An 18,776-nucleotide genomic window follows, 5' to 3' on the forward strand; every position below is an offset into this window, starting at 1 on the left:
AAAGACACAAAACCTTCAACACAATAAATTTTAAATCTTAGCTTTTAAAAATCACTTATAAATAGGTCAAATATCACTCAGCCTGAAGGAAATGCATTCATTAACAACATAGTAGTCCAACAAAACTAACACTTATTGCTGACTCCGCTCACAATATAATCCCTTTCCAAGCAGCAGTGCTGTCTCCGGGAATATTTTGTGAGCACCTTTTGCGGGTGCACCAAACGTTCACATATCCGTGAAACACAGCCTTGCCCACAGGGGCTTTCAGTGTGGCAGGAGAGTCACCTCAGCTGCCCCCAGCAAGGCCGGGCCCCAGCCATCACATGCTTTAACACAGGAGCCCTAGGGCAGCCATCAGACACCAGGGCACGTGTCCACCTGACACACCAAGGAAGGGTGATGGGATGGAACTCGGGGTCTCACACACGCTAAACAAGCATTCTACCCCAGCCCGTAAAGGTTTTATTTAGTTCGTTTGTATTGTGTTCTTCCATGCTTCCACTCCACTAAATTAAAAGAGAAAAATGTAACTCCAAGCCAACGGTACCACATTTGCTGTCCCACATGGCGGGGTGGCCTGTTCCTGTGCCCTAGTTCTCCACGGTTCTACATCCTGATGTCCAGCTCAGTAGTTTGTACTGCTAAACCGATGTGCAAATTGAGGTAGTGTGTAGACAGCTCCCCATCCGACTTCAGGATCCACCCTGATGAAGTCACCCGGGTTCGTTTTGCAGTCTCCGGTTCCGCACAGGGATAAGGTGGGGGAGGCTCCCGCCAATTCCCCCTGGAGTCTTTCACGTGAGACCCGTCAGAAGCAAAATTCAAGTAGCAATCAGAACAGATCACTAAATTTCCTCCTGAACTGCGGATGAGCGTCCTCATCAGACTTCAAGGCATCTTCTGCGTATGTGTCCGAGGGGCAGGGAAACGGCAGTCCGGTTACTGAGATCAGAAATGAAGCTCTGTCCTCCACGCAAAACGTGAAGCAAAACATGGTAATCCCAGGTGGCGGGTCCATTTCCGGGTCTTGCTGCTTCCAGACAGGTATTATCTTCTCATTCGATATAAAGACAGCGTAACATTCTCCCAAAGGATACTAGTCACGGTTTTCCACGTATCCGCAGAGCTCCCAAATATGTTCTGTTGTAGACATACGCAGCCCTCATGGGGCAGGCGGGCCGGTACTGCAGAGCTCCAGAGACAGGGTTCTGAATGGCAGGGCCGCGCGCACCGACCTGACCTGGAAGCAGCCTGCTCGGGGTGGGTGGAGCCTCCAAGTGCTACTTTCAACTGCATATTCCCTAATTTACCACACACTGATGTTTAGTTATGCTGACTAATACACTCAAATATTACATAGGACTCCGTGATCACAGCATTACTATGTGTGTGTGTGTGGGGGGGGGTGATGCCAAGGATCAAACCCAGGGCCCAGGACAAGCATGCTGGGCAAGCCCTGTACCGCTGAGCCATGCACCCCGTCTTTCTCACTGCTTTCTAACAAATACCCGAAAAACACAGATTCAGTACTTTAAAGTCAATGCTAGCCAAGGGAAATGCGAGTCACATAATATAGTTAAAATTTTACTATCTAGAAGATAAAAATAGGTGAAATTTTAAAATACCTTAATGCAATGTATCTATCTAAAATATAATTTCAACATGTAACCAAGCAATAGCTTTAGAAGTTGAACTATTCAGACCTAATTTACTCTTATGGGATGAGTTTGGAAAGGTTTGGAAATCTATGGCTTGAATGAATTGAGCCATTTCACATTCTTTTCCTTACACTAAATCTTGGACCCCAGCATGTATTTTGTATTTGAAGGTTGTCTCAAAGATACTAACTTTAGCAGAAATCCTTGATGTGATTTAAGATGCAGTGGCACATATCTGTAATCCCGGCTACTCAGGAAGATGAGGCAAAGTCTTTCAAAGGAGTTGATTTTTACCCTTTAACAAGGTTGGACCAGTGAAGGGTGGCATCTTGCTAATTCCTAACATGCCCTCAAGACATCTTTTGTATTGTCCTGGCTTCTGTTTATTTATTTATTTGGTACCAGGGATCGAACTCAGGCGCTTGTGCTTGTGAGGCAGGTGGTGGAACCACTGAGCTAAGCCCCTGGCCTTGGTTTCTTTTTAGCAGTCTTGCTCTTCTTTGCTCCAATTTTGCAGGTGTTTCTTTTCTGACAAAATGATAAAACTTTTAAAATGGGCTCTTTGTTCTTGATTCTAACTGCAAACCTGGCTAAAATCAGACAGAAGTACATATGCCATCTCAATGTCGGGCTGCTCTGCAATTTCTTCTGCCAGATTAACTGGTCCACAAGCTTCAGTCTTGGTGTACTGCAGTCTCAGGACATGTAGGCACATTTTTTACTAGAACATAATGTATGTGGCCTCAAGTCCAGCTGCCAATGGAGTCCTCGTTCCCCACAGAAACCTGCTGAGCCTGGCCTTTACTCTCAAATTTCCAACAGCATTTTCTTCTGGGCTTTAATCAGAGTCTCCCATCAACCTTGGCTTGCAGCATTCTAGGGCTTCAATAGCCAGCATCGCCAAACCTTTCCAAACTTCATCCCATGAACTACTTCCAAAGGCTTCTAAACCATATGGTCAGGTATTCATAGCAACAGTCCTACTCCCAGTACCAAAATCTGCCTTAGTCGATTTCCTGTTGCTATACACAATATCCAACACTCACAACTTACAAGAGAGGCTTATTTGGGCTCACAGTTTCAAAAGTCTTGGTCCTTACATGGTCCATGGGCTCCAAAGAAGAAATGACATTTGGAAGGGCCTGGGCAGAGGCAAGCCGCTCCTATCACGGTGGTCAGGAAGCAGAGACCAAAGAGAGGCATCAGGAAGGGAGATACAACTCCCTGGTTATGCCCTCAGCGAACCACCCCTTCTGACCAGGACTTGCCTTTGAAGAGCAAGTTAATTGTTGGTATGGCACTGTGATCTAATCACCTTCCAAAAGCCCTGCCTCTGAGCACATTCTAGATCTAAACCATAATAATTTTTAATATAGTATTCTAAACTCCTCCAATATTTGCAGAGCTGTCTGGATGACCTTTTGTCTATCTGCATCAAATTTTCTACATTAGATTTTATTGGCTTTTTTTGTTGTTGTTGTTGTTGTTGCTTTTTGGTACTGGGGATGGAACTCAGGTCCTTGTGCTTGCAAGGCAGGTGGCAGAACCACTGAGCTACGTCCCCGGCTCTCTACCTCAGATTTTAAAGTCCAAGAAGTAAGATTTTAGCCGATTTATTTTACTTTATACACTAATAATGCTATAGTAACACACACTTATATAAGATTACTATCATTGATGGTGTTGTGAAAGAAATTTATCATTATATCTTCCTCTGTAAAGTTATAGGCTTGAGTGACAGGAATTTGAGGTAAAATGATTACTTTGTTGCTCCATATTCTAAACTATTTTTAGTGTAAAAAAAAATTCAGAAGCATTTATTAATTGATGTTCTTAACTAAAAAATAAAAGCTAAAAATATAGAAGAATCACAATATATTTAGACTAATATAAACTGATCTTAGAAAATCACAAATTAGATAACCACCAAATAAAAACAAGGTTATAATATAAATATTAACACATTAAGCCTCCATGCTCAAAGAATACAGAAAACATTTCACTTTTTCCCTTTTTCACTAACACCTAAATATATACAAAAGCATTTGTGAAAATAAGTTAAGATCAGACATGGTGCGTGTTATGTATAATCCCATATGCCTCATTTACCTCTGCTATGTGTTTTATGACCCCTCCAAGATAGAAGAGGTTATAAAATTTAAAAAACAAAGATATTCAGAAATCAACATGTTTGTTTATAAGCACAGGTAAAGAAGTAGTTTATAGCACCTTTTTAAAAACTTTGTTCCTGAGGTGAGGTCTTAAAGATGTTCCTGAACAAGTGGGTCCTCCTGCCTTAAGTGGCTGGTGCTGTAGTCTTGCACAACCGTGAATTTGTAATTAACAGATTCTAGTTCCCTTTTCATCATCAACCCTTACTCTAAGGCATAAAGTCCAGGGCCTCTGGCTCTTCCCTACACTTTCAACATTAATATCTGGGCTTTTAAAAGTAACTTTGAACAACAACCACCACAAAGTAACTTTGAAAATTGCTTGGAGAGTAGCTTTTAGGTGTCTTTACCTCACCTTTTCAAAAAAGTTAATTACTGCTTTCTAAACCATACTGCACTATTTAGGCTATTGCTGCTTGTACAAATAGCATGAAAAAGAATAGCTGAAAAAATTCTGAATTGTGAAATTCTCTTCTCCTTTTCTTATTTCATTATTCCATGTAAGATAGGAAACAATCAGGCTGGCTAGATGTTTTGACTCCTCCTCCTGTCTACTTAGTAAGTAGGATACAATCCACAAAGGTTCCTACAGTGTCCATGTCAGCCAGTCCCTGTGGGCACTGCTCATTCCTGGCCACAGCCAGCTCGTCTCCTAACTGCTACTGAGCTAGACATAAATCAGGACTTCAGAGAAAGAAGTCACACATGTGGAAACCAGTTATCTGGGATTAAAGACAGCAGAATCTGGCAAGACTTTCAGAAATTACAAGGAGCTTAACAAGAAGAATGATGAGGCTTTGTATACTGTCCTTTCTCACAGTATAAAAAGAAAGAATCTCGGGCAAGTTTTTGAGTATCTGTCAAACAGTTCCACCACAAAGTGCTGCGTAACCAGAATGAATGCTCTAACATTTTTACATCAGTTTCCTCATGGCACATCAATAATTAAAAAGTTATAATCCACCTAATCCAATGTACTGTACTCCTCCTCTCTGCCAGGCTTAGGAACAGCTACAAGTTTACTACTAAGATGCATCCTTTTGTAAGCTAATGCTCCCAAAAGAAATACTTAAAACTTACTTTTCAGCCCAGACATGGAAGGCCAATACACAAAACGCTGCATTTCTCCTCCCTCGCATTTCTAGCTCAGGCCATGCTCTCTCTCTGGCCGCTTCCACCCTGAAGGTCACCAGAAGCACTCCTCCACCAAGCTACAGGGCTCCCAACAGCAACCAGGGCTAGGAAAGGCAGTGGGGTTGGGGAAGGGCGGCCTACAGCCTTGGGAGGTGCCTCCCAGCTGCTGAGCCAGCAGGTGAGGAAGCCAGGTCTGCACAAGTCCTGTCCCTCTGCCTAACCCCTCGTACTTCCATCAGCAGAGGTTCCTTGGACACCCTCCATCTGCCAAAGCAAGATGGTGCTTGGAAACAGTTAAGAGACTTGACACTGGTCAGGTAGAGAGAAATGTCAACAGAACAGTCCTGCAAAGTGGGAAAGAGTAGCAAGGAGGAATAAAAAGACAACCAATCTAAGAAGAATTTACCTCAGCCTTCCATAAGAGCAAGGAAAAAGATTAAGAAATAGCTCATTTATCTTCAAAGTAAGAGGTAAATATTATCATTACATAATAGTCTAGTTCACAATAATATAAAATGATAGGTAATATTAGACTATCATAGTATAATAGCATCATTTGTACAGAGATGGAGATCAAAAAACCAAATCATTTCATTGGCAACCAGCAGCCCATTCCCTTTGATTTTTCAGTAAAATGTTTTGAAAACTTTACATAGAAAAACTTTTAGAAATTTTATTTTTTAGTAAGCTACAGTCAGATAATTCCTATTGGCTGCTCTCCTCTATTGTACACTTTTTTTTTTTTTTTGTACCAGGTACTGAACTCGGGTCCTTGTGCTTGCAAGGCAGGCAGCAGAACCACTGAGCTAAATCCCCAGCCCTGTACAGTTATTTTTGCTTCCCGTACATAAAATACTTTTATTCTGCTTCCTTTGAATAAAGTACACTTTGTTCTTTTGCTGCTCGGTTTAAGGTCTAAATATTTCTTAAACTAATCAAACATTCTATCACTAACATTAAGAAAATTGAATAATATCCTCCCCATTAACCTCAATATATTTGACCTCTAGGAAATCATTAATAAATAAATCAGGTTATTTAGAGGTAAATCCTCTATTTTCACTGATGTGGATGTGAGTGATGACTTCTTCTATGCCTTACTAGATAACAATTCCCTTTCCTTCTGAGAAATCTAGGCAGTAATCTCTTCTGGGAGCTTCTGGGTCCCAAGCCCCTAACTACTGTGAAATATTGAAATTACAGTGGGAATTCTGTGTGAGAACCAGATCACAGCAAGAAATTGGAAGGGAATCCCTAAGTTGGATCCTATTTATGAAGTCTGATAATTTCAACCAGACTCAACAAAAGGACAGGATGAAAAGGTTATCTCTGGCCACCTGCCCGACAGTGTATCTGTGTTGTTGGCCCACAATGCTCTTTTGTACCACTCTGAAATTCTCAGTCACAATCTGTGACATGTCCCTCTGACAAATCAAAAAACTTATTGAATTCTCTTATATAGTTTCCAGAGATAACCAGTTTGTGCTTTAAAACACTGCCTTAGCTTTTTTACTCAACATGTACTGAACAATAGTATTAAAGTGAACCTATCTGGAACACCAAATCCTACCTATTAAAGAAAATTTAATATATAAATTCACAATCTTTCTAAGCACAATAGTTTTCTTTCTCAATCTGGTTTTCCACAGTTTTACTTCTATTGTCTCCAACAATGTCACTGCTTTAACAACCAAATTAAACACAATTGTGGGAGAATCTCTCCATTTCTGTTCAATACTTTTTCTGAAATTATTTAGTAGAACTGTATGTGATACTAGTTAACATGGGCTTGAGAGTCAGATAAATTTAGACCTGAATTCTTATCTAAATCACATAACTTCAGGCATTTTCTCTAAGTTACTTTCTTTCTTCACTTAACAAGAATACCATCTACCAAAGAGCAGCTGTACTCAAAATGAGACAAGGTTGGGGGTTGGGGATTTAGTTCAGTGGTACCACATCTGCCTCACAAGCACAAGGTCCTGGGTTCGATTTCCAGTACTGGGGGGAAAATAATATGTGTGAAGCACAGAGGACAGAGACAGGTATATATTTATTGCTCAACGCATAATAGATACGTAGATAAATAGGGAAGTGAAAAAATATCCTTAATTCTACCACCAAATAAAACACATTTTACATCATAACTGTAAAGTACAGTTTTATCATTTTCCACATTACTTTCATATTATCAGGGAGGGATCCTAACTACTCTCTTACTTTGTCACATGAAATTCCATTAAGTAGATTACAATAATTTAACCACTAAATTTCTGCCAAATATCTGAGGAATTTTGCTCTTACACGTAGTGTTGCAATAACCTTTTCATGAATATAGCGTTTTCATTCAGTAAGATTCTTTAAGATGAATTTCCAAAGCAGGCTTTTTAGGTAAAGCATGAGCTCTTTCATTGTTTCATTTTGGGAAACTGCCTTTCATGTGTTTATGCAATCTGTAGTTCCTCCTCCAATACCATAAACTTATCTTGGAATGGGTCTTGCTTTTCTTTTAAAGTTTCTTTGAGACAGAGTCTCACTCTGATTCAGGCTGGCCTTGAACTCACTGTGTAGCCCAGGCTGGCCTCCCTCAGACACAGCTGGCATTACAGGCATTCACCATGCCTAGCCAAGCTGGCATCAAACCATCCTCTTGCTTCAGTGACTTTGGGCCTCCCAAGTAGCTGAGTTTTACAGGTATGCGCTCCCACACCTGGCTAAATGTCACGCTGCCATGTCCTCTTTGAGATCCAGTACTCATACTAATATCTTCCATTTGCTAAGTGCTTACCATATGCCAACCACCGGTCTGAGGGCTTACATGTATTACCTCATCATCCTCACATCTCTAGAGTAATTACCATTAGTGACCTCTTGCAGATGAAGAAGTCAAGATTCAGAAAGTTTCCCAGCCACGTCCAAGGTCACACCGCAGCTAGGTGTGACTTACTGAGAGACTCGCTGAGATGCTGTCTACCTTCACAGTGCTCTCAAACACTTGGTTCTGTTGCCTTTCTCCCCCATCTATAATAGTAGATGGAAAAGAATATTTTATTAGTGTTTTAAACTACAGTTAGTTGTTGCTATTAAGGCTAATTGTTCTTACATGTTTGTTTTGTCAAAAAATTCCCATTTCTCCCCATGTTACTGATCACAGCAATAAAGTGGTGGAGCGATTCCGTTCCCTGCGCATTTCTCCTTACTTGGGTGTCAGCGCAGCCTTTCTGCAAGAGGCCTCGGTCCCACCTGGATGACCTCCCTGAGATCCCGGTTCTTAGGAGAAGGCTCCTCTGCTCCGCCTCCTTCCAGCCCAATGGGAGTGGAACACACACTTTCTCCAGTGACGTCCGTGTCGTCACTCCGGCCTGCGGGGTGGCTCCTGGCTGCCCTGGAATCCATCATGAGTGAGGGCACAGACCACAACAATCTTTGTAACTGAACAAACGTACCAAGGTCTTTGAGACGCGATCCCACTCCCCATGCCCTGCTGCACCCTTTTTCTCCCTCTGTAAATGTCCCTTCTGCTCAGATAGACTGAAATGTACAGGTATGTTGTGAACATGTGATCCAAACAAAACATCCTAAAGCCCCTTCTACAGTTTACTAAATTTAAAAACTGGATTTACTTAATAAATTTGGCTCCCTCACTTGCATTACATCTGAAATACATCTGAGTGCCCAGGGTGACTCCTTGACTCCGGGGTCAAAGTATCCGGAGCACAGCACCAGTGCCTCCCGCCGCCTGAGTCGCTGGGGAGACTGTAAGAGCTGCTTTCTGCTTTCTCAGAGAAATTACCCAGGTCAGGGAGGCCGAACGGAGAGGAAGCGTTCACTCACACGAAATCTAAAGTGGAACAAAAGGAACATTAAAATGACCTTAATGTAAATAAAGCTCAATTGTTTTTTAATATAAAAATTGCAAAACACCATGCAAAGTAATTTTGATTATTTTATAGTCACGCATCCCTTCTGTTCCGTAAACTGAAAACAAGGTCAGTTTTAAGTTACAACTCAAATGTTTTACCCTGAAATGCTCATTTAAAAATTCTACAGAATAAAAGATAAACATTGTACTTTCCATACAAGAATTACTGAGACTGTACATGTCTGTATTACACTGAAAGGTGGTACAGTTTGACCCATGGGAATTCACAGATTGTTACCATGTGTAGCTAATTTTTCTGGTGTCCCAAGTTATCCCAAAATAACCATTTCCAAGGTGGACTTGCCAATCATCACGTAAACATAAAGGCAAAAAATTCATCAGGTGTCTTTAAAATTTTTCTGGCAAATAAGCTAAACAGTGGGATACAAGTTCTTTTTATCCACAAGAAATGGGGTTTTTTTAAAAAGAAAAACAAATTACCATTCTGTGAATTTTAAAAACTGCTTATTTATAATATTTCCTATAAACATTTTTTCATTAAGAAATGAAAAACTTTCTTTTCCTGATGCTATAAACATTATACAAATAATGTGGTTATAAAACTTTTTATGATTAAAATGACACAGTAATAGTCTCATAACTCTTTCATTAATAAAATCCAATTACTCTCCTACTTTACATCCTGTTTCTATTTCTTTGCAGTGACTACTAAAAAGTGACTAGGTAACTAACTATAGCACCTGCTTTGAAAGCCTACTACTTAAAAAATAGAGATATAACAAAAATTATAAGAGAAAACAGGTATATTTTAACACATCTAAAAAATTGAGCTATGTTGCTAATATAATATGTTATATTAGCACTGATATTCTCATGTGATGTTTTCTTTAGTTTCTTAAATTATGTCAGTAACCCAATTTCTACTCATTTATTGTAAAAATTAGGGTAAACTTTTCAAGTAGCTTTCCGTAGATTCTTTTCTTATAATTTTATAAAAATGAAAATCCATTTATTGTCAATATCTCAAGCTAATTTGACATTTTATTCTGCAGAATTGTCAAATTTACACTTCACAGGTTTCAATAGTCACTGACTACAGTGCCTACTAATTCACTTTCTAGTTCTTTTTCCCCTACTTTTTACTTTCCCTGAATCTCTAACATTCCTCTCTCCTATTCATCACCATTTTTTTAATTGCCTTAAAAAAAAAGTAAAACTACAGGACTTTGCACCTCATAAAGAGGACATTAAACTTCCTGTGAGAAATGACTTACAGACTGTCAGTGAAGGGGACAGAAGCTCGTGAGTAATGCTTTGCATTCTCGCTGCCTCCTCACTTTTCTGCCTAGTATGTTTTGTTTCTTTATAACTACCGGACATATGTTCATACTTAGAAAACTTCTATGTGGGACCCAAAAAGACAGACTCTTCTCTCAAAGGAAAAAGCTAAGGATCCAGGAAGAAGAATGTGTAACAGTATTTTATTTTTTAAAAATCCACAACAAAAATGAAATTTGGGGGCTGGGGATGTAGCTCAGTGGTGCCATGCCAGCCTGGCAAGCGTTAAGGTCCCAAGTTCAATCCCCAGTAAAGGCATTACTAAAATTTTACGCATTCAGGATCTATTTCTCTAATTCTGGCAAAATACATAAAATCATAAAAATTTACTGCTTTAAAGCACACAGTGGGATTTAATGCATTCACAGTGTACAACTATCCCCTCTATCTACTTTCAGTATATTTTCATCACCCCACCAAGAAATGGCTCATGGATTAAGCAGTCCCTCCTCCTTATTCTGCTTCTTCCCCCTAGCTCCTGGCATCACCAATCCACCTGTCTCTATGAATTTCCATATTCTACATATTCCATCTAAACAGTATCTTAGAACATGTGGCATCTGGGCCTTTCACTTGGCTGATTGTTTAAGTCACCCGTGTTGTAGCATCTTGTAGTACATTTCTCCTTTTTAGGAGTGCGTAACAGTTTCTTTTACAGATATACATTTCATTCACTCATCTTCTAATGGATTTGGGTTGTTTCCACTTTTTGACTAATGTGAACGATGCTGCTCTATTTGTTTGCAAGTTGTTTTTTGTGTATGTTTGTGTTTTACAGGCCTTAGGTTTGAAATGAGGGTCCTACCCATGCTGGGCAAGCGCTCTACTATACTGAGCTACATCCCCCGCTTTGTTATTTTTTATTTTGAGACAGAGTCATAAAGCTACCTGTGGTGGCCTTGAGTCTGTGAGTCTCATACTTCAACTTCCTGAGGAGTTAGGATGTTATGATAAAATGAGTAGAATCAGCAGTCCGTGACCCTGCCTACAGGAGCCTTAACCAAACAGTGGCACTGTATAGAGATGGAGAACAGCATTCTATAGGGTGCCTAAAAGAGTACTCATGCTTGTTTCCTCAGTAGAAACTGCTTTATCACACCTTCCATTAAGCATATGCTCTCCCTCTACCCCCTTGCTTCAAGGCTGTTTCTCAGTATGGCACTGAAGTCCACCTGCATGCAAGGATTGCTGAAAGCGACTGTTTGCCTAGGGCCCTGCAGTCTTCCCTCAGACAGAACCTGCAGCTTTCTGTAAAATTCCCATACACAAAAATACGACTTAGTATACAATTCCCCAAAAATGTTTAAATCGATTATCTATTTACATTAATGATAGACAAAGGCTGCTCAAAGGCCCCAAAACATTGCCAATGAATAAACAACGTGGAAGAATGTCACTTCACAGCTGCTTCTGCCAAGTTGCCGCCGTCATTGGTCATCTCCCCAGAGCCAAAGCAGCAGTCTGTCGAATTGTTGGGACCACGTTGAGAAGAGCAGGGCTCAGCAAAGATATTACACCCGAGTTAAGTTTTGAAAAACAGAAATTGGCAAATTTTTAAATTAAAAAGAAAGCAATTCAGTGTATATATGCAGACAAGAAAACTAAGGATAAAAATCAGTAAACACAAAAAATAGCCACTAAAACTGAATGGATCGAGACGCAAAATCATACAAGCTATGATTATCAAAAAAGCAACACAGCATGAAAACAAAAACCTCTGGAGTTGGAGAAGTTTGAATCACTAATTCAGCAACTAAATAGCTATGTGGCCTGACAGGGTTATAAGGAGGACCAGACAGAAAAAATATAGAGAGTTTATGGTAAAATGCCTAGCCTCTAGCCAGTAGAAAAGGGGGCAGGTAGGTTTTCCCACCAGCCTTTGCAAAGCCTGTCTTTAAAGCTCTGTTCTGGTCTCTCTTCTCAATGAAGTCTACCATTTGATCTTCTCTCCTTCTAAATGAACTTAAAATTTATTCCAGAAATCTTATCAAGATCTATCTCAGAGCCAAGGGAGCTAGGAAGGCCATTTGGCTAGTTACCCACACTCATAAGAAGGCTACATGAAGATTATTGCCAAATAAATTTCTTGAGGTTAAGAAGGTATGTATAATGTATCACTAGATCGCATGCATAATATTCATCCTAGGATTGAATATATGAGATATATCACAACAATAGTAAAAGTAATATATTTACAAAGCCTACAAGCTCAAACCTGACTAGGGGATGACAAGGATGAAAAAGAGACACAGAAACAGGTTAAAATCTGGGGGTCAGGGCCTCACTTGACATAGAGCCCCAAGTGATTGGTGCACCTCAAGTTTATTCAAAAGCAATTAAGAGTTCCACAGGATTCATCTGTTTTCTCCATGTTACTTCTCCGGGTAAACAACTTACCCTCAGGTGTTAGCACACTTGCACGCCCTCTTTCTCCTAAGTGCTCACCGAGAAGGCCCATTAGGCTTCAGTCTTCCCACCTGGTCTCCCATAATTTATCATATGCAAGCACTGTTTAAAGACTTCCTGTATTAATTCACTTGTCTTCTCTATTAATTCACCAATCTATGAAGTATGCATTGTCTACTTTAGAGATGAATAAACTAAGTCAGAAAGGGTAAGTAAATTGTCACACAAATAGTAAATGGTAAAACAAGCTTAGAATTCAGACAATCTATTGATAATCTTTAAATAATACGCAGTCAAAATTGAGGGGGTGGAAAAGGGTATCAAAAATACTTAATTTTGTTTATTTTACTGTATATTTTAACTATTGACTTTGATTACTATAAAGTTTGTAAAATGGTCAACTATTTCTGCTTTACTGATGCTGTGTAGAGTCTAAGGTTACAAGAAATTATGACAATTCAAATGGGAACAAAGTGGCCCTCGACTTTCTAAACTTAATCTATACAAGTTTTATTAAAAACTCATTATTTGTAAAGAAAAAACAACCATTGTCTTTAAAAACATGGTGATACATAAAAATAAATATTACCAATATTCTTTTATCATGTTATAGCCAGGAACATTTAAAATGGAATTAAAATTTACAATAACACCTAAGATTAGACCAAAATGAGATAAACAGTGCCACCAAATAACATAAAGGAAACAATGTTTATCTTACTTAATATGACTTGTGTTCTTCAGAGTTCTTAGTCTCATTTAGTTGTCATTTTTTATGATTTAGGAGGGTAGATTAGATAGTCTCTATAAGGCCACAGTTGCCAAGTGTGAAGTCCCTTCAAGCTAGTGAGCTATGGGTGGGACAGGGCTCCTGCTCCCTCTGGGATCATAGCTCACGTGAGATTAAACCAATGTTGTAGATGTTTCTATTATGTATTTGTATTTTTCACTGATAACTTTTGAAATCTCACAACAAAAAGTGTAAAACATAGAATAAAGTACTAGGATAACCACCAAATGTTGACACAGGAAGCCAAGCACGGTAGCATAGTCCCGTAGTCCCAGCAGTATGGGAGGCTGAGGCAAGAGGGCTGCAAGTTTGAGCCCAGTCTGGGCAATTTATCCATTCAGCCAGACCCTATCTCAAAATAAAAAATAAAAAGGGCTGAGATTTAGCTCAGTGAAAAGGGCTCCTGGGTTCAATCCCCACTTCCAGAAAAAAAAAATTATTGGTCTCTTTGTAGTAGCTTTATTACTTTATTATTGTCGTTTTACTATGGTAAATATTAAAAACTGCCACTTTAACATGTTTTAATTCAGTGGCATTAGGAAAATTCACATTGTTGTGTAACCATCATTGAGAACTACCAAAACATTTTCTACAATGGCTGTATGATTTTTAGACCAGCAATATACAAAGGATCCAGTTTTTCTACACGCTAAACTGCTGCTTTCATTTTTAAACATAGCCATCCTCATGGATATGAAGCGGCATCTCATTGTGGTTTTGATTTTCATTTCCCTGATGCTGAGCATCTCTTCCTGTGTATATTAGACATTCAAAGACCTTCCTGGGAGAAATGTCTAACTCCGTTTTTCAACTGAGTTGTTGTGCTGTCATTGTCGCTGAGTATTGTGATTTTTTTTTAAAATATATGCACCATTTTAATTGAGGTCAATATTCTAAAGATAAAAGCTAAATTTAAGATAAAGTTTAATAAATGTACTCGAGACCAGAAATACAAAATATTTTTAGAATAATTTTTTTTAATCATAATTATACCTCATTTTTTCTGGTATTGCTTTTAACCCTCATTTGATATACTTATGTGAAGGCAACTGTTTATTGTTTTTTGAAATACAGTATAACTGGGAAATCAATCTTTACTGGGTTATTCCTAGTGGATTATACATTTTCAATTAAACCCCAAAACTTTAAACTGTTAACAATTTGAAGAGTCGACTATACGCGGTTATAATTATTTAACTGTTTGTTGCCTATAATATTTAGCTGATCTATAATGTATCTCCCAATTTTAGGAAATTTTAGTTTATAATTTGGAAGCAGAGTATTTTACCCTCCAAAACGGCATTTCATTAGTCCATATGTTCACAGGAATTTTCTTTTTTATATACTTTCTCCATTTTTCTATTGCATCTGGCTCATACAAAGCCAGTGAAATGACTCCTAGTTCCTGTCTTTCTACTCCTAGAACCAGTACTAAAGTTGGGCTTCCGTGTCAATGCTTCTGTTCTATCACAATTACCTTATTTTCCTTAATTCACACAGTAGCACATGAAAGTTTTGAAAATTTAAAAAGCTCCAAAGTTACAATGAACAAAATTAAGTGTTGGTCTGAAACACCTTTGTTGGAATAATCTTATTCAATGAATGTGTTTTAATAAGGGTCTTTAACTGAAGAAAATTCTCAAAAATATTGCCCCAAATGTCTAGTTCTTGAATTGCTTCTTAGTACTTCATAATTATCAGTCCCCAGGTGTTTCTCTATCTCTAAAAGGATATGTTCTTACCACTTACACAGATTAGGCATGGAGACTGTTACTCTAATTGTAGGTTTGTCCGAAAAATAGAGACATGTGTGCAAGAAGAACTGCGTTAAAAAACAATGGAAGGGGGGCAGGAGATTTAGCTCAGTGGTGCTGTGCCTGCCTCACAAGTGCAAGGTCCTGTGTTCAATCCTTGGTACCAAAAATAAAATAAAAAGATGGAAGGAAGGCGGGAAAAAGAGAAAAAGGGAGAAAGAGAAAACACCATACGTAACATATAAAAAGAAATTTCAGGGACTAGGGATGTAACACAATGGGGTCTACCCAGTTTGCTCAAGGCCTTGAGTTCAATCTCCAGCACTGAAGGGGAGAAAAAAATTTTTTTTCCCTACCTGCCTGTCCATTAGGAATCCGCAGTCCAAAGTGAGCGAGTGCATGAAATTTAGAGTCCATAAATACCAGCAGTATCTAGTTAAACAAGCCCTCTAGTGAGAAGCTAATATCACCAGGGTCTCCACCAAAGGCCCCAATATGGACTATCTACCTGTAAATTCAGGACTAGCAGAGTGGCTCAGGAAGAGCATTTACCTCCCATGTGCAAGGGACCTGGGTTCAATCATCACCAAACCCATCAACAAATAATTCACATAACGTACTCAACATCTATATTGTCTGCTCTATAAAAACAATATGTGAAAATATGATATCACTGCTAATTTTTTGTTTCAACAGCCTTTAGAACAGCAGGTTTCTGTCAGAGAATCATGGTACTTACTAAGGTATATTTTAAGTACATTATGAAGGCCAATAGGAGCTTTTCCTTCCTGTGGAATACTGAGGTACTAAATAACCTGAAGATCTTCACCCTGCTCCAGACACAAGTAATTAAAAATCATATACCGTATATTATTTTCTTAAATCTTGAAGCCATTTAATTGCCTCTTAGCAAAACAGCTTCATACAGATGCATATTTAAGTGTTATGTAAACTTTATTCTTCACTCTTCTGAATATGTACATAAGTACTAACTTACCATATTTGTACTATAGGTTATTTGTAATATATAGAAGTTTACTCTCAGCTAAACAGCTGGTTCAGACGTTTATGTAGCTAAACAGTTTAAAAATAATTTTCTTGGCACTTTTATTAGCCTACATCAGCAGACCTCCTAACAGACTTAAGAGTGGCCTGGTATTCCACTATGCCACAAAACATGTTTCTTTTATTTTATAACCAACTGCCTCCAACTGCTGACATTTTATAATTGGTAAAAGTAACGATGTATTATCTTTACTATTACAGTCATGTGTTGTTGATTATTCAGAGAGGAAGTACCAAAATTCATTTTTAAATAGCTGCAAGATGTAATGTTTCAAACAGGGTTTAAGGGTAAATAGATTTTATAACACATTAAACTTTTTAATGTTCTCATATGTGTTCTTGTTTTGCATATGTGTTCTATTTAGGAATAAACCTCAATGAGAAAAGAATCTCAAGGTTGTAGACACAGTACACAGTTCTCTGTTATTACAATTTTGATCAGAAATCAAATTTATTCTTTTCCAAACACTCTGAAGAGATCTTGCTATACTTTACTCTGGATACATTAAGTAAGCCAACTTCTCTCAGTACCTCAAGAATTCAACGAGAAACATGAGATTTAAAGTGAAATAAAAGTCCATTGATAATCTTTGCCTTTAATATCTTTCATATACAATGATTTAAAATTCTTAGAGAATTACTGTTTGATCAGGATGCCTATATGGAAAATATTTTTCACATTACCCTGTATCCTTCATACTACATGCTTACTGTGTACTGAGAGGAAAGAAAATCGTCCCAGATACATAAAACAATACGTTGAAGTCAGAATAAAATGCACAAAGTCACTACCAAAAGGAAGGTAACTCATTGGAAAAAAAGTGATTGTACTATATAACTGATACACACAAGTAGTGACTCATTTAAAAGCATTTTAAAATGTGTGATGGTTTTTAAGAGTAATTCAAATAGTTGAGTTTATTTACTAAAGATTTCATAACAATGCTTATAGGTAATTATTTAAAGAATAAATATATTGGGGTATGCATGATCAGTCTCTAAAGCAACTACAGGGATTCTTAAATTACTTGATACAAAATATGTTCAAAATAAATTCCTTGGGAAAAAAGTCTTCTTAGTATGTCATCAGGAAAAGTTATAATTTCAAAACACTGATATATAGTCTCTGTACTACATTTCTTCATGAGGCAAGCCATAAGTGCAGGTCATCTGAACTACTTATTCTTTGGTGATCATTGAGCCTACAGCTGGATTAAATGCCATATAATGTAAGTAGAGTGCAGTGGGTCTTATTAAATCCCAGCTATTCGGGAGAATGAGGCAAGGGGATCTGTTGAGCCCAAGAAGGCCAAGCTGGGAAACACACCAAGACCCTATTTGAAGGGAGGGACAGAGGAAGGTGGGGACAGTCTGAGAGAGGGAGGGAGTTCCATAATATATTCTATATTGTATTAAAAAATGATACTCTGTATCTTTTTATGTGTATTTCAATATCAGTGAATTTCTAAAACAACATTCTCCCATTTAAAAAAATGATTTAGTTTGCATATAGTCCAGAAAGTAAATCTTTGTACACAAGTGCCGATTCACAACAGACACTGAGCAGAAATTGAGAGGGGGAAAAAAAAAAACTTTAGAAAATGTAAAATGCCCTGAATTAGTCTGTGTATGAAACATCTTGTGTGAAGTACTTCCATATGAAACAAGTACAGAAGACTGTCAACTCCAAAATAACATTTCTTAGCAGTGGGTAATTTCTGATGGCTCAAGTAGTGATCGCCCACGGTAAGGGACAGCAGGGGGTGAGTGTGGCTACAAAGGGCCACACAAGAGATCCTTACAATGATGAAAGCTATGGTGGCGATACATGTACACAAGAAAAATGTGAATAGAATAAAACATTAACACAAATGCAACCGGAAGAACCTAAGACAGTTTTTAATCCTGGTTCTCACACAATACTGCAGTTTTGTAAGAGATTGTCATTCCTGGAAAGTCTGTATTCCTTGCAAGTTCTTGTGAACCTAAATGATCTTAAATTGAAGATAAAAAACCCTCAACTTTCTCCATGTTGAATACATCACCGCCCCCCAAAAAGTAGAGAAGAAAAAAACAACACTCAAGGAATAAACACCAAGATCTCCGTGACAAGAAATCACCCGCAGTAGAAAGTCCCCTCCAAGAAATCCAAACTAAACATCAGGTCTATATATTCTTCCTCGGTCAACACGTTCCCTATTTTTAAGGTGTTATACTAATTTTAATGATCCTGCCCTACACACTGAAGACTTTTGATGTAGTAATGACAAACTGCTACCTTACCATTCAGATGGTGGTGGAATTTTTAATAATTAAGAAAAAAACTGTAGGGAGAGAAAAGGGGTGAGGGAAAGTGGGAGGAGGAGGAGAGACTGAGTTCGGCCTGAGGGGTAGGATGAAGACACCCTAAAGCCTGCACTGAGGCAGGTTTTCATTTTTACCTACTTCGAATCTCTTGGAAAAGATTCAAGCCTACCACGTCCCTTGCACTGTTCCAAGACAAGGTGGTGAAAGGCGGTGAGGAGCGTCAGCGCCGGGCCGGACGGGACCGCGGGCGGGAGGTGGCCGCTCAGG

The 18,776-nt window shown here is 38.5% G+C and overlaps 1 long non-coding RNA gene and 1 pseudogene across 1 annotated transcript; both read right to left on the bottom strand.

Annotated features, from left to right (window-relative positions):
• Positions 1-6: 6 nt before the first annotated feature.
• Positions 7-2,376, bottom strand: LOC104859312 (annotated as a pseudogene).
• Positions 2,377-7,518: 5,142 nt separating this feature from the next.
• On the bottom strand, positions 7,519-18,768 carry LOC104859292. Its single transcript, XR_779340.3, has 4 exons — positions 18,648-18,768; positions 15,877-15,967; positions 8,167-8,807; positions 7,519-7,987 (listed from the first exon to the last, which is right to left on the bottom strand). It is a non-coding gene; the product is annotated as an uncharacterized LOC104859292 (long non-coding RNA).
• Between the last annotated feature and the right edge of the window lie 8 nt (positions 18,769-18,776).

This window comes from Fukomys damarensis, unplaced genomic scaffold (assembly GCF_012274545.1).
Source record: "Fukomys damarensis isolate Sample0158 unplaced genomic scaffold, DMR_v1.0_HiC HiC_scaffold_37, whole genome shotgun sequence".
NCBI lineage: Eukaryota > Metazoa > Chordata > Mammalia > Rodentia > Bathyergidae > Fukomys > Fukomys damarensis.